The sequence below is a fragment of the Lepisma saccharinum genome, chromosome 14 (genome assembly GCF_977018435.1).
Source record: "Lepisma saccharinum chromosome 14, izLepSacc3.1, whole genome shotgun sequence".
NCBI lineage: Eukaryota > Metazoa > Arthropoda > Insecta > Zygentoma > Lepismatidae > Lepisma > Lepisma saccharinum.
The window spans coordinates 54,056,376-54,071,711 of NC_139242.1; the positions used below are offsets into that span (position 1 = coordinate 54,056,376).

At 39.7% G+C, this 15,336-nt stretch overlaps 1 protein-coding gene across 1 annotated transcript in view; it reads right to left on the reverse strand.

Annotated features, from left to right (window-relative positions):
- LOC145998362 (pickpocket protein 28-like) overlaps positions 1-15,336 on the reverse strand; it is a 138,786-nt gene that overhangs the window by 109,575 nt on the left and 13,875 nt on the right. The gene's annotated exons all lie outside the window — the stretch shown is intronic.

Sequence of the window (15,336 nt, forward strand, 5' to 3'; positions counted from 1 at the left end):
TCTTCGTCGGTGTAATCTTTCGGCTGCTTTTTGGCGACGAGTTCCCACAGTCCCACCGTACCCGGATACCTGTTCCAACTATCCTTGTCGCCTAAATTGACTTTAATGTCGTTGCCTTCGAAGGTCACCTTCGATTTCCCAATCTTCCACACCACACCGCCGCCTTCGCTAGTTTCCATGCTGGGATACAATCCGAACACTTCATCCTTGTCGAATTTCCCCGTGCTCAGGTAGTCTCGTGCCAAAGGTCCCAACTCGATTTTATCCGAAGACGACGACGTGCTGCCTATGGCTCGACGTCGTGCAGGTGCATCCTTCAGTTCGAACGGCGTCGAAGGAATGCTCGAAATGGGTGTGGGTACGGCGTAACTTTTAGCTGCGAGCGGTACGAGTTCGTTGATCAAATTTTTATTTTGTTCCGTGACACTTTTAATTTCTTTACCTAGACTGCTGATGGCATCAATCACGGGTTGATCCTGACGTTTCTTCTCTTCGTAGAATCCGCGATTCTCGGATTTCCAACCTTTGAAGCGTTTCGCGAGGTAATCGCGAAGCTTGAGATTTTCGTCTTCGATTTTCCGTTTCGTCATGACGTTATTTATACACGTCGTTTCTCACAACGTTGCAACGTTTAGAAAGTCGTTGATTTTGTTTCTGTATTTTCCGTCGTTGGGTTTCCTCGTCATGTCGATCGTCACAAATCCGAAATCGTCACCGTTCCAGCAAGTAGAGCAGCAGCGTTCCAAAAATTGATTGTAGTTCATGTCTCCGCCTACGTAGTCATCGTACGCATGCTTGAGGTTGGTGTGATCTTGACGAAACAAACATATGAAATTAGCGTTGTCGCGCACTAACTGTTTTGGAATTTTGGAAAACGTTTGAGCTAGGTAGAAACAATCCATTCCTTTGTGACGGCCTTGCGTGAAAAAGTTGCGAATTTCATTTTGATTTTCCAGGATGGCGTCGTCGAACACAACAACTGAATTTTCACGACAATCGTCGAGTGGTTTTATTTCCGAGGCGAACGTTGCAATGTCCAGACCATCGTACAGTTTCATCAGTTGCTGGTATTTGGATTGCTCCAAACTTTTCGAGAACACGTACAGGTGCCTGTTCTTCCAATCTAACCAATTCGGTGCGAGGAGAAAATTGTCCACGAGCAGTGTCGTTTTCCCACACCCCGAAGGACCTACGATCAGACAGCGAATGCTGTCGGGAAGCAACTCGCCGTTCTTTTTCTTCGTTTGACTTTCCGGATCCGGTAGACGCTTCACCACGTTCCACGTACTCACAAGATCACTTCGTCCGCGTCGATCCAACTCTTTTCCGGAAGTCCCAGCCATTTGACAAACAGTTTGTCACCTTTCCTACGCAATACTTTCTCGATGAGGTACGTGTCGGGGTATTTCGTTTTAGAGAGTTCCTCTTCGTAAAATCTTCCTTTCAAAATCTCACCGCTACTATCTTTTATTATATACGTGTGTCGGTTTCCAGGTAAAACTCGAACCACCGTAAAGAGTTCCGTACTCCAATTTTTTGTGAATCCCTTCTCGAAGGTGCGTTTGAATTTGCTGATCCTCACTCGGTCTCCAATTTTGTATTTAGCTTTTTTTGTCGTGGGTGTGTACTTTGGACAGTAAACTGTAGAAATTAAACGCTGCTCGTCGGACTTGGTAACGTCGGCTGGCTTCATGCCTATCGTTCTGTGTACCGTATCATTATAGGTGTCGACGAGTTCCGGCAGGATGTCAACCCATTTGTAATTTCCCCGAAGCGTGAATCGTTTCCACATGTGTGTTTTCAAGGTTCGAAGGAATCTTTCCACGATGCTGGCTTTGATGTGACTGAAGGTCGAATAATGTCGAACGTCATGTTTTTGAATAAACTTTTGGAATACAGCGTTATAAAATTCCTTCCCCTTGTCTGTTTGCAGAAACCGTGGTCGTCTGCCACCGCTTTCGCGAAAAATTAATTTGAAAGCTTCCATGACGCACGTTCCCGTTTTGGCTTTCAAAGGTAGGGCCCATGCGAATTTCGAAAACGTGTCTATGACGGTGAGGAGGTACTTGTTACCCTTGTTCAATTTATGTACGTTTTTCAAATTGCCGCTACTCATCTCCACGAGGTCGCTTTGCCAGAGGTCGTCGATGCCCTTGGTTACCACAGCCAAACGATCGTAGTTACGGCGTGCAGGTTTATGCAATTCTTCGACGATAGCTTGCCTAGACATTTTTTTGTTTAGAGATTACGTTTCAAGAGAAGCACAAGCGTGATGGGATTCAAAGAGGGTGGCACTTCGCTCGTGTTTTGAATGATCAGCTTATCGCCGGCACTCACGTCGAAAACGGTAAGATCTTCGTCTTCGTGTATTTCATATATGTTGCGCGTTTCGTTCCAACGTGCCAGAGGAATGTTTCCTGCTTTCTGGACACCACGATTCGATATCAAAGTCATGGTGGGAACGCTAGCTTTTCTACCGTGAGACCAGTACGAAAATTCGTTTATCTGAATCGTGCCATCGAGGAGAAACTTGTAGTACGGATGATAAGGATGCAACATGTACAGTTTGTTGCCTTCGACGAACGTGGAGATTCTCTGTTGATTGGGTACGCTGTTGATTTCGATGGCTTGCAGAGAATGCAGTTTGGCGAATTTAGTGTCGACGCCGAGCAGATTACTGTGAACTTGTCCGAGTTTATTTTCGATGGGCAGCAAATGCTCGATTATGGCATCCGTTACGGCAGAAAACGACGGTTTGATTTTCACTTCCACGTTCAACTGCTTGTAGTTTTCGTTGAGTTCTTGCAACTTGGCACCGAAAGAAGCCAGCGTCGATTCCTGCGTGGATTCCAGCACTCCGACTTGATCTCTGACGTTGACGACGATGTTCTGAAGGTTCTCGACTTGATTCAATTTCGAGCTCTTCTCGGTAAGATCGTTCACGATGCTTCGCATCTCTGTAAACTGCGTGTGAAGATCCGCGACGCTCTGCGAAGTGGGTAGCGTCGACACCAGCGAACTAATTTCGTCTCGAATCTGTTCCACGTTCGCCGTTTCCGTTTCTAGTCGTTTCAGCATTCGAGATATGTTTCTTTTCAAAGCGTGCAATTCTTTGGAGGTGGGGAGATTGGCCACTTTACTCTCGAGATCGCTCAATGAGCTTTTGATGTCGCTCGAATCGGATAGTGCCGTCACCGCCGTTTTCAATTTTTCCAAATCTTCGCTCGAAGGCACGCTCGTCCGTAACGATTCCAAGTCACCCTGTATGTTGTCCAGTACGTGATGAAAATGAGCGAGATTCGTTTCGACGTTCAAATTTTCTAAATATTCGATCTTCTGCTGAACCGTGCTTAACGTGTCTTGAATGCTCGTCAACGCTCTTGCTTCAGCGTGAATATTTTTAATTTCTTCGTTGATCAATTCCAAGGACGCCTGAAGCGTGGCGATGGTGGTTTGAATGTGTTCGAAATCTCGATAGGCCTCCAATTGAATTTTTATGTTCGCGACGCTTTTACCGATGACCTGCAGTTCGTCCGACGATGGTAGGTTCGTCATTGTATCTTCCAAAGTCTGCAACTTGGATTTAATTTCTTCCAACGTGCTGGTGAATTCTTCTTGTAATTTGGAAACAACGACATGCAAGCGTTCTGCGTCTATATCGTTCACGACGGTTTGAAGTTCAGAGAAATTCTTTTCTATTGCGGAAGTTCGTTCTTCGATTTCGAGTTTCAGTTTTTCCAAATCTTCATTTTTCGATTGAAATTGCTGTAATTTGGCCAAATCATTTTGAAGCGAATCCACGCTCAACTGTATATTTTGAACGCTGTCGTAAGAAGGTACGTCGACATAATTTTTTATGAGCGTTTTCAGTTCGGAATCGATTTTCAGAATGGGGTCGAGACATTGCGTTTGGAGCGTAGCGATTTCCGACTCTAAACTTTTGTTTAAGGTCTCCTGCAAAGCGATCAAATCGGTCCTCAACTTCTTAACTCGAATGTCCAACATGAGAATCTCTTCTGCGTGGTCTACACGCTTGGTGTTGCCGAAAATGTCGTTAGGCATTTTTGGTTAACGGTTATTTATAATAGGATAGACGATTCGTAATTCTACAAAGAGAGGAATGAGTTTGTCGTAATCTCCGAGAAGTTCCATGTAAAGATAATCTCCTGCAGACACATCGTACGTAATGTTAGAAAGCATCTTGTCGTGCTTGATTCGAAAAATATTCTTGCCGGTAGAAATTTTGATTTCGCCTGCGTTTTCCGGATTTACGGTGATTTGAAGTTTCCCGTCGATCGGAATTTCGTAAAAATGTAAATTGTTATTAAAAACATAAAACATCTTGCCCACATCGTCATTCAGTTTCGTCCAAATGCTGTTGAGATGAACAATCAGTAAACCATTGAGTTTAGATAACACGGAAGGTAAGAGGTTATTGGAATTTGGTGGTGCAGTCTCCATGTTGATCTGTTTGCGGAAGCCAAAAAGATTCATTGTCTTTGTTAGTTATTTAAGAATACGGTCAAAGTTTTTTTTGTAATGACACGCAAAGTTTTTTTTGTTTGCTTGCGTCACAATACAGGCACGCGCGCGCACGTGTGTGTGTGCGACACATTGTCCCCGAAAGAGGTTTACAAAAATCACGATATATAAACATTTGGTCCCACAGTTGGAAAATTACGATAAGTTGCATTCAAAAGTTTCAAAATATCATATAGTAGAATTTTTGTAGAGTGGGTAGGCAACACCGACGAGCCTCAAATGATAATTCAAGACTCGTCGGTGTTGCCAATTCCTATTTGTAGCTTAGCTTAGCCAGTGAAAGATCATATAGTGGAATTTTCTTCGGATGGGTTGGCAAAACCCAAGCCTCAAACAAAACATCCAATAAAATTGCCAGATGTAAACAGAGGGCAATAGACCCCCCTCATAAAAGGCTACAGTAAACCCACAGTGTCGCCAACACTAGGCCCCCCCAACAGTATTGCCAGACATAAAAAATACATGGACCCCCTCAGGCCCTTTGATGAAAATTTACAGTGAAAAAAACCCAGTAGGTTAACAACACTGTCAAAAAATCTACGGTAGTGTTGCCAGATGTAAACAGAGGACAATAAACCCCCCCCCCTCATAAAAAACTACAGTGCCCCCACAGTCTTGCCAACTCTGCCCCTCAAAATATACATCATAAAAAACTACGACGAGCGCCACAACCTTGGTGATTTTTTTCGGGTAAGAGTTGGCAACACTGCGCCTTACGAGAGAAATCCATTAAGGCGATCGAGCCTCACCGAGCCTCACCGAGCCTCAAATGTTGGCCCAGTACCCGGCCACTAGGTCTACTTATTTTCTAATGCAGGAAGTAGCGTCCCCTCCCGTGCCGAACACGAACGAAAATGTAAACATCGGATACAAGAGATATAGTGCCAGTGCCTTTTATGGTCGAGATGTCCGTGGAGCTGCGGCTAGCGCGGCGGAAAGTATGATCGCGTCTGCCGGCAAACTGAAGGTAGCAACATCCTCGTAACTGGAATCGGTAGCTATGTAATGAAATAATCTCGTACAATTACATTGATAGTTACAATTAAAATGAGCATCTGGGAAATATGCTACAAAACGTATTCTAACTTCCCTACAAGAATTCGTAATGACGTAATAACACCTTAACACTTCACGAATACGTGCAAAGTGGACACCAGTTATCTGGATACTGAAGCACTGACGCGTGCAGTGCCAAGATCAGCGGACAGCTGTGGTTTTAAATGCCGGCAGATGCGATCTTACCGACGCGCAAGTCGCCGCTTCACGAAAACCTCGACCATAAAAGGCACAGCATGTCGTAATTTACGCTGTGATATATTTAGTAATGGAGTGGTGTAGGAACAAGTAGGGGGAAATCGTACATTAATTGTATCCCTTTCAATTTTTAACGTCCTTCATGTCATCGATCCAAATTGTACACATTGTACCCCCTTTGTCTGTAGTGATTTCAAGAAACGACAGTTAAAATAAATATATAGTAACGTAAATATTCTTTCCGGCCCATATTGTTAGAAACCATGCAATGTGCAGAATATCCGTATACTTCCCTTAGGGAACACTATTCTTTTTTCTAAATAAAAGAAAGACACACTTTCAGTGCAGTGTTTTTTTTGTGTGTGTGTCATGTGTGTGATGATGATGATGTGTGTGTGTGTTTGTGTGTGTGTGTGTGTGTGTGTCTGTGTAAGGGGTTTCACGACAAATATAACATTTCCGAATCGCTTTTAATTTCAAAAGTTAAAGAAATGTAAAAATCGGAAGAGCAGAGAATATGCTCTTCACTTTCAATAGTTCTAAGAACTGTATTTTGAAAATTGCAATTTTCACAAAGTTACCACATAGCTTTGCTAATAGAAACAAACAGTTTTAGAAAATCTTACAGAAATTTAAAAAAACGATGGAGGGGATTGTGTGTAGTAGTTGTATTTACGGGGGGATAAACCCGAGAAAGTATGAACTCTCCTCAAGCAGGTTTGGCTATACTTAAAACTAGCTCAACATGGCCATATGAGTTTTTTGCTCTAGTGTGAAACCCCGTATAATCCAAGATTTTTGTAAAAAAGCCCTCATGGATTCCATGAGAAAGTATGACCCCCTCAGATTGATGAGGCTACACTTATAAAAGGCACTTCTGTGAGATTGTTGTCCATAAATTTGTTAAAAATATGCCCCTCTTGTGGCCACACTTAAAACTAGGCCACCCACACACACATACACACATATTTATTTCTGGTTTAAGTTCAATTGGATACCAGCTTCAATTTGTTTATCTAATATTAAAACAATGTAATTCTTCTAGAATTGCTCCGTGACTCTCTCATTTCTTACATCATAAACATATGATTTTTCTCCTATGAGAATGACACTACAAATGGTATCTAATACATATCAGTATTGCCAATTGTAGAAAACAGTAAACAAAATTTGCCTGTTTTAGAGATATTCCAAAAAAATAAGCAACAACAACAGGGGCCATCTATGTGCAAATGTCTGAACTCGGTGAATACTTGGGAACAAGTCAATTATTTTAATATGTTAATATTTTTAACTCTTTTTGCCAACAACAGAGCCATCTATGTGCAAATGCCTGAACTCGGTGAACACTTGGGAACAAGTCCATTTTTTTTCATTATGTCAATATTTTTAACTCTTTTTGCCAGTAATAGGGAATGGTAATAAGCAATAAACAAAGTACTTTGGAGCCGAATATGCCTTTCTTAGACGTCGTATATTACTAAAATATCTTTAATTCACATATTTCTCATACCGCTGTATCTTGTTCTATTAGGTTTGTTCAATAAAATTGCCTCTTCAAGAAAATTGCTCAACAGCAAAAGAGGTACCAATAGGACAAGCATACAATGATATGGGGATATGTGAATTGTTGGTTTCTTCGATTCAGATAAATGGATTGAATTGAAACTGGGATATTTTGCATTTGTTACATTCAGTTTATTTGTTGTAATCTGTTCATATATAAAATTAAGCACTGAGAGGGTATAAGATCAATACTTGAACAATATGTGCGCATGACGGCCCCAAAGCGGTAGGATCGATACTTTCCGCACGGTGCACAGTTCTATTGCACGGTGCACAGTCCTATTTGCCTGCATTGAGTCTTATTAGAGCTCCGGCAGTTTTATTCTGATCGATTAGTTCCAGACAATTCCGCTTCCCCGGCGCTGAGGCATGGCGCTGCGGTATGGATTGCATGTACGCTCAGCAGAAAAACGGGATACACTCAGAAGAAAGTACTTCGGCAAAAATGTTAGAGAATAGCTCATGTTTCTGAATGCACCCCCACAGTGTTTCTATTGGCTCTGTAAAACTATAAAAGCCAGGGCACAGTGCAGATTCTTCACCATTGCTGGATTGGCAATGGAACCCACAAGTGGGGGGGGGGGGCAGAACCTGAACAGGCTCCACCAAAATATAGGAGACTTGAAGCATATAATTTGGCGGAATAACCCAAATAAAATCATATATACATACACATACAAAGCACAGTGCTGAACCCAACTGATCCAGTATAGAGTTTTGATTTGAACCCCAAGAAATTGTATATAAATACCAAAGCCAAAAATATTAATACACATACACACATACACACACACACACAAAGCACAGTGCTGAACTCAACTGATATTTTTTATTCAGTATAAAGTTTTGAATTGAATCCCAGGAAATTGTATATAATAAACAACAGCAAAAATGCCGAATCAAAAATATTGTAATCAGTGCAATAAAAATATATCCAGCCCTAATTGGGCCAAGCACCAAAAGATTTGTAACCCAGACAAATACAGAACTCCCACAAAAATTTGCCCCAAATGCCATAGAAAATATAACATGGAATATTTCACATATACACATAAAAATACTTGCTCTGCACAACCATCCACATCTGGTCTGAAAAGAAGGCACGAAGCACCTCTTAATGCCAGAGCAGCAAAGCAGCCACGCTATGAACCCATCCGTAGCAGTTTTAACGGCCAATTAAGGGATCACAAGTTTGTATCAGAGCCAAGATGTGGCATTGAGAATTTCTTGAACAGTGTAAATCCTAAAGTGCAGGCAATTCTAAATGCACAAAATGGCTCTTATAAGCTCTCCCTCAAATTGTTTGTACAATATAAGAAACCAAACGCTACACAATTTACACACCCCCACGTAACAGAAACTGTACCGGTATATTCAAATGCAAATTTAGACACAATAATAAGCAGCTTGATAAATCAACTGAATATTAAACACTCTGAATTTGCAGCAAAAGAGTCAGGATGGAGCCTATGCGGTTCATCACACAAGTTATATGTTAATATTTCTGAATTCAGCCCATTACAAGGTTCCACTTATGTGCCATTACCTGCCAATATTAAAAACAGAAGAGCCGTGGTTAATATAGAAAATACCGACCAGAAATGTTTTCTGTGGTGTATATTAGCTGCTTTGTTTCTAGTTTCAAGGCATCCTGAGAGAATAAGTTATTACAAACAGCATGAACATATTTTTGACGATGCAATGGAGGGTTTGGAATATCCAATGTCAGTTCAGAATATTGATAAATTTGAAAAAAAGGCCAGGCACATCGATGGCAAACAATTATCTATTAATGTATTTACTTGTTCCACTGGCAATTGCTTGATAGATCCTCTCAGAATCAGTACACTTGATGATGAATCTGCAATTCCGATTGATCTGCTCTTAATTGAAAAGGATGGTACATATCATTACACTCTGATACATAATCTTGAAGCTTTAGTCAGAACACAACTAGACAAATATAAAAAAATATTCAAGTTGTGCAGAAGATGTTTAACTGTATTTTATGGTCAAAAAATGGTGAAGGGGGTTCGGGAAGAGAGTGCGGAAATTGCTAAAAACAAGTTAATTGAGCATCTGAAATACTGTGGGAACCATAAACCTGTTCATATGGTGATGCCCAATCCAAGTGAAAATTGCAAATTCAAAAAGTATGAAGCCTTGTTGGAACACCCAGCATATATTGTCTGGGATTCTGAATCAAATCTCAAATCTCTTGCATTCTGCAATCCAGATCCCGAAGAATCTTCAATTACACCATACCAGCTGCATGAACCTTCCAGCTTTTGTTATGTGGTTGTACAGGATGGTGTTGTTAGTAAAGAATTTTCATACATGGGACCAGATGCCATCAAAATATTTGCACATAGAATAGAAAATGTGTGCCGTGACATAGCATATAACATCTTATTAAAATCAAAACCTATGTTGCCTTTAACAGAGGAACAGATTGAGGATTTCAACAATGCAGAAAAATGCCCGGTATGTGATTCTGAATTTTCAGATACAAATATCAAGGTTCATCACCATTCTCATACAGATGGTAAATTCAAAATGGCCCTGTGTAATAGCTGTAATATTAAGATCCAGAGACCAAAATTTGTCCCCATATTTTGCCATGGAGCATCCAATTATGATTTTCATCATTTGATCAGGTACGAGGGGTTTGACAAGCAGAATTTAAATATTTTAGCTGAAAATGATGAAAAATATATATCTATTAGCAAGATAATTAAAGTTGATGGTGTTCCTATTCACATAAGATTTCTTGATTCTTACAGATTTTTATCTGCTAGCCTGGCTACACTGGCCTCTCAATTACCTGATGATAAATTAAAAATCACACGTGCATTGTTTCCAAATCAGGACCTGAAATTAATTAGGCGGAAGGGTGTATATCCATATGACTATGTCACAGATTTTTCTAAATTTGATGAGTGTTCCCTGCCACCACAACAAGAGTTTTACAGCAAAATCAGAGGATCTGGAATCACTGATGAAGATTATCACCATGCTCAGTTGATGTGGAACAATTTAAAATGCAAGACATTTGGTGATTATCACATGGCATATTTGAAACTTGATGTCACCCTCTTAGCTGATATATTGCAGGCATTCAGAAAATCTTCCATGCAAAATTATAAACTGGATCCAGTGTATTTTTTCAGTGCCCCGGGCCTAGCATGGGCCGCAACGTTTTTGAACACTAAAATGCAATTGGATCTGATCCCAGATCAAGATAAGTATCTGTTTATGGAGAAATGTATAAGAGGAGGGATGGTGCAATGTTCCCAGAGATATGCCAGAGCAAATAACAAGCATGTTATGCTGCCTGATTATGATCCAGCACGGCCATCAAATTATATACTGTATGTGGATGCAAACAGCCTCTATGGTCATGCCATGATGCAAAAACTGCCATATGCAGGGCTTGAATGGGTTGAAGATTTTAATATTGAAGATCTTCAGGACTTTGATGACAGTAACCATGGCCTATTCTTAGAGGTTGATCTGACAATTCCAGATAATTTGCACAATAAATTTTCTGATCTGCCCCCAATTCCTGAGGTTCAGTGCTCACCTGGCTCTAAACAGAAGAAGCTCATGATGACTCTAGAGCCGAAACAAGGCTATGTTACATATTACAAAAACCTCCAGTTCCTGATGAAACATGGTGTTCAAGTGACCAAAGTTGGCAAAGTTTTGAGGTTCAGGCACTCAGAATGGTTGAAACCATACATTGATACAAACACAGAGCTTCGAACATCTGCAAAGAGCCAATTTGATAAGGGCTTGTTTAAATTGATGGTGAATTCAGTGTATGGCAAAACAATTGAAAATGTCAGAAAACATACCGATGTTAAAATAATTACTGACCCCAGCCGGAGCAAAAAATTGGTTGCAAAGCCCAACTTCAATTATAGAAGAATTTATGATGAGCACATGGCACTTTTCAACATGATGAAAACAAAGATTAAGTTTGATAAACCTATTTATGTAGGGGCTGTGATATTGGAATTGTCCAAATTACATATGTTAACATTGTATTATGATGTGCTGAAACCTTTTTATGGTGATCGTGTAAAATTATTGTACATGGACACGGATAGTTTTATTCTTGATATTCAAACAGAAGATGTTTATCAAGATATGGCACAGCCTGAATTGTTTCAATACTTTGATACCAGTGAACATACAAGAATTCAACCCCACAACAAAAAGGTGCCTGGCAAGTTAAAAGATGAGACATGTGGTGATGCTATTGTGGAATTTGCTGGGTTAAGTGCCAAGGTGTACAGTTTTAAAACATGTAGTGCTGTTGTCAAAAAAGCCAAGGGTATTGGCAGAGTTACTGTGGAAAAAGATCTTGTATTTGAAGATTATAAAAATTGCATCAAATCCCAGAATTCAATCAGAACATCAGAAAATAGAATTCAGAGTGAGGATCACTTGTTGACTTCAAATGTTGTAAGAAAAGTGGCCCTGGACCCACATGATGATAAGAGATGCATTTTATCATGTGGCATACATACTCTACCTTGGGGGCATTGTGACCTGAGAAGTGATAAACAATGCCCAATTACAGAGCATGATTTGTAATAAATAAACATGCCTATGAACTTATTTGGGTTCAAAAAACAGGCTATTATGGAGCTGCCAACACCACAACCCTCTCCTGATATGCTGTCTAAACTAAGTGCTTTGTTAATTATTCATCTGAACAGCATACTTACAGATGTTGATGATGAAACAGGCAAAATATTGTACATATTTAACAATAATTTAAATCATTACCAATTACCTGTAGGTGGTCAATTGCAATTTATTACAACCCCTGAGGGTGATGTTAAAATTTCAGTAGGGAGAAATATTTATAGAATTAAGCACTCAAACATGATTTCCGGCACTGTATATACTGTTTCTGCTGGTGACTGCTTATATATTGAGGTCCCTGGATCCTATGACAAGCTTATACCCTTTTTTATAGAATTAAGAATCAGATACTCTATAATAAATAACCAGTAAAACAAAAATGCCTAATGATATATTTGGCCATACAAGACATGAAGATCACAGTGATGAGATTCTTATGCTTGATGTCAGAGTCAAGAAATTAAGAAGTGATTTACAAGCTTTACAGACCACACTCAATGCCAGTCTTCAATTAGAAATTACAAATTTGCAATCACAATGCATGGACCCTCTTCTTAAAATTGACTCAGAACTCAAAGTGTTGCTTCAGAAATATACTGACTTGGCAACATTAGATAATTTTCAAAGTTTGGAAGAAGCTGTAGCAGCTCTTCAAGCCAAATTTAAGACCCAGGCTACCAACTCCGAGCAATTGAAACAACAATTGGAAGAGCAGATAAATAATGTCCAGGCACAGCTCCAAACAATTGTCAAAAGCATAAAATCACAAGAAGATTTTGATCTAGTGATTTCCACTCTAAAAAAACAGATTCAGTCACTCCAAATACCTAACCTGGACCCTCTGAACAATGCCATAGCCGAGGTTAAAGAAAAAATTGAGACACTTGAAAATTTTATGAACAACTTGCCATCTTCTGATGCTTTGAATGCAATAACTCGGAGTGTTGCCAATATTAAGCTGCAACTTGAAACATATGAAGATTTTGGAAAAATTCAAAGTTCCATAACCCATCTTGAGGGTACAATAGCAGCAGTACAAAGTGATTTGGCAAATGTACTAGAATCCAGATTGCCTGGAATTGTAGATACACTTGTCAGTGTCCAGCAACAGATCACAAAGCTTGAAAACCTCAACACTGAATCTGAACTATCTCATTTTCATCACTTGATAGATGATATCCAAACAAAACTTGAAATTTTACAGCAATCAACACCCTCTCAGGCAGATATAGCCCTGCTCCAAAATGCTATGCAAAATGTGGCTGATGCATCTGAATTAAACAATGTGAAATTGGCACTTGAATCTTTGCAAAATACAGTATCAAATCTTCCCACATCACAGGAACTTAAAAATATTAAGAGGGCAGTGAATAGGATATTGAAATCAGAAGATATCAAGAATATCCAGACAGAGATCAAACAACTCACTCAGACAGTGGCCACTCTACCAACCAATCAACATATTAATGAACTGCATGCCCTGTTTGAGGATATCAGAAGACAGGTCCATGATCTTACTGCTCAAAATTCAAAATTGGCAGTTGTTGAAAATTTGCAACAAATTGTAGCTAATATCAAGCAACAGCTAGGGACCATGGAATCCAATCAAGCAAATGCTCTGTCTGTTTTTGCCACCCAGCTTCAAGAGATTGTGCAACAATACAAGAAACTTATTGTGGACATAAAAATCAAGCCAGGCCATGATGATGTTGTTAGGACCATCAATGAGCACCTTGAATCTGTAACAAGTAGATTGCTTACAGCAGAAAAAGAAATAACCGGCATAATCGAGAATCCAAAACATACAGTAATTCTTGAATTGTACAGCATCCCCAACAAAGAATATGATTCACCATTTACACCAGGTGGCAAAATATATATGCTGTCCCCTGCTCAATTTTATTACCAGTTTTTTGTTGGGGGCACACTGAGACCAATCAAGATCAAATATTGGCTACAACCACAGGCACACCACTACCCCACCTTATCAATAACAAATGCTGATAACAAAGTAAAAATCACCAGTGTAGAGTTAGAGGATTTTACAGATCCCAATACATTAGAAACAGCCTATACTGAAGATGATGGCACTTTGGAATTTAAAATACAAATAGGAGACAAATTATATTTAGAAAATCCTGTAGTATCAGCTGCTGAACACCCCATAGTTGCAATATTCTTGTTTTCATATTATGTCTAGACAAATTATTGTTGATGAATTACACAGACAAGCCAGACATAATTATAAGAGACTCCCAGTAGTCACAAAGGGCATAGATGATTTATGGCAGAGCGACTTGATTGAGTTGTCAAGTGGACAGTTGAAAAACTTAGACAAAATCAACAAGGGCTACAAGTATCTACTCACTGTAATAGACACATTTTCAAAATTTGCCTGGGCTGTGCCACTCAAATCCAAGACTGGAAAATGTGTTACAGAAGCCATCAGGACAATCATCAATCATTCAGGAAGATCACCGCGCTATTTGCAAACAGATAATGGCAAAGAATTTTATAATTCAGTGTTTCAACAATTTATTAAAAGCCGGTCAATACAACATTATTCGAGTTACAGTGATCTCAAAGCCTCAATTGTAGAGAGATTCAACAGAACCTTAAAAAATCTTATGTATAAACAATTTACCCTCCAAGGTAATTATAAATGGCTTAATATTCTTCCAGAACTTCTACATAAATATAACAACTCGGTCCATTCCACAATCAACATGAAACCCTCTGAAGTAACTTCATCTGATGAGCAAAAATTGATCAGGACTGTTTATTATCCTAGATATCAGCCAACAACAAGAAAGGCCAAATACAGGGTGGGCGATCAAGTAAGAATCAGCAAATATAAGCACTTATTCAAAAGAGGCTTTACGAGAAACTGGAGCACCGAATTATTTACAGTGGTTCAAGTTAAACCCGGGACCCTTAACACATATATAATAAAAGATCACCGAGGAGAAATTCTCAAAGGCCGATTCTATGAACAAGAACTCAGCAAAACTAAACAGCCTGACACATATCTCATAGAAAAAATCATCCGCAGAAAAGGCAACAAGTTATTTGTCAAATGGCTGGGTCATCCGGAAAACAGCTGGATCGATGCAGACAAAGTGATAATATGAGCACCTGGGATGTTATAAAGAGGCTGCCAGAACCTGAACAGCAGATTAAGAGAAATGGCAACTTGCTGCCTGATAATATTAGGTGTCTCATTGTTGGGCCATCTGCTTGTGGTAAAACTACACTAATGATTGATAATTTTTTATTGGCACCCAACTGGTTAGACTGGAAAAACAGGCACTTGTATGT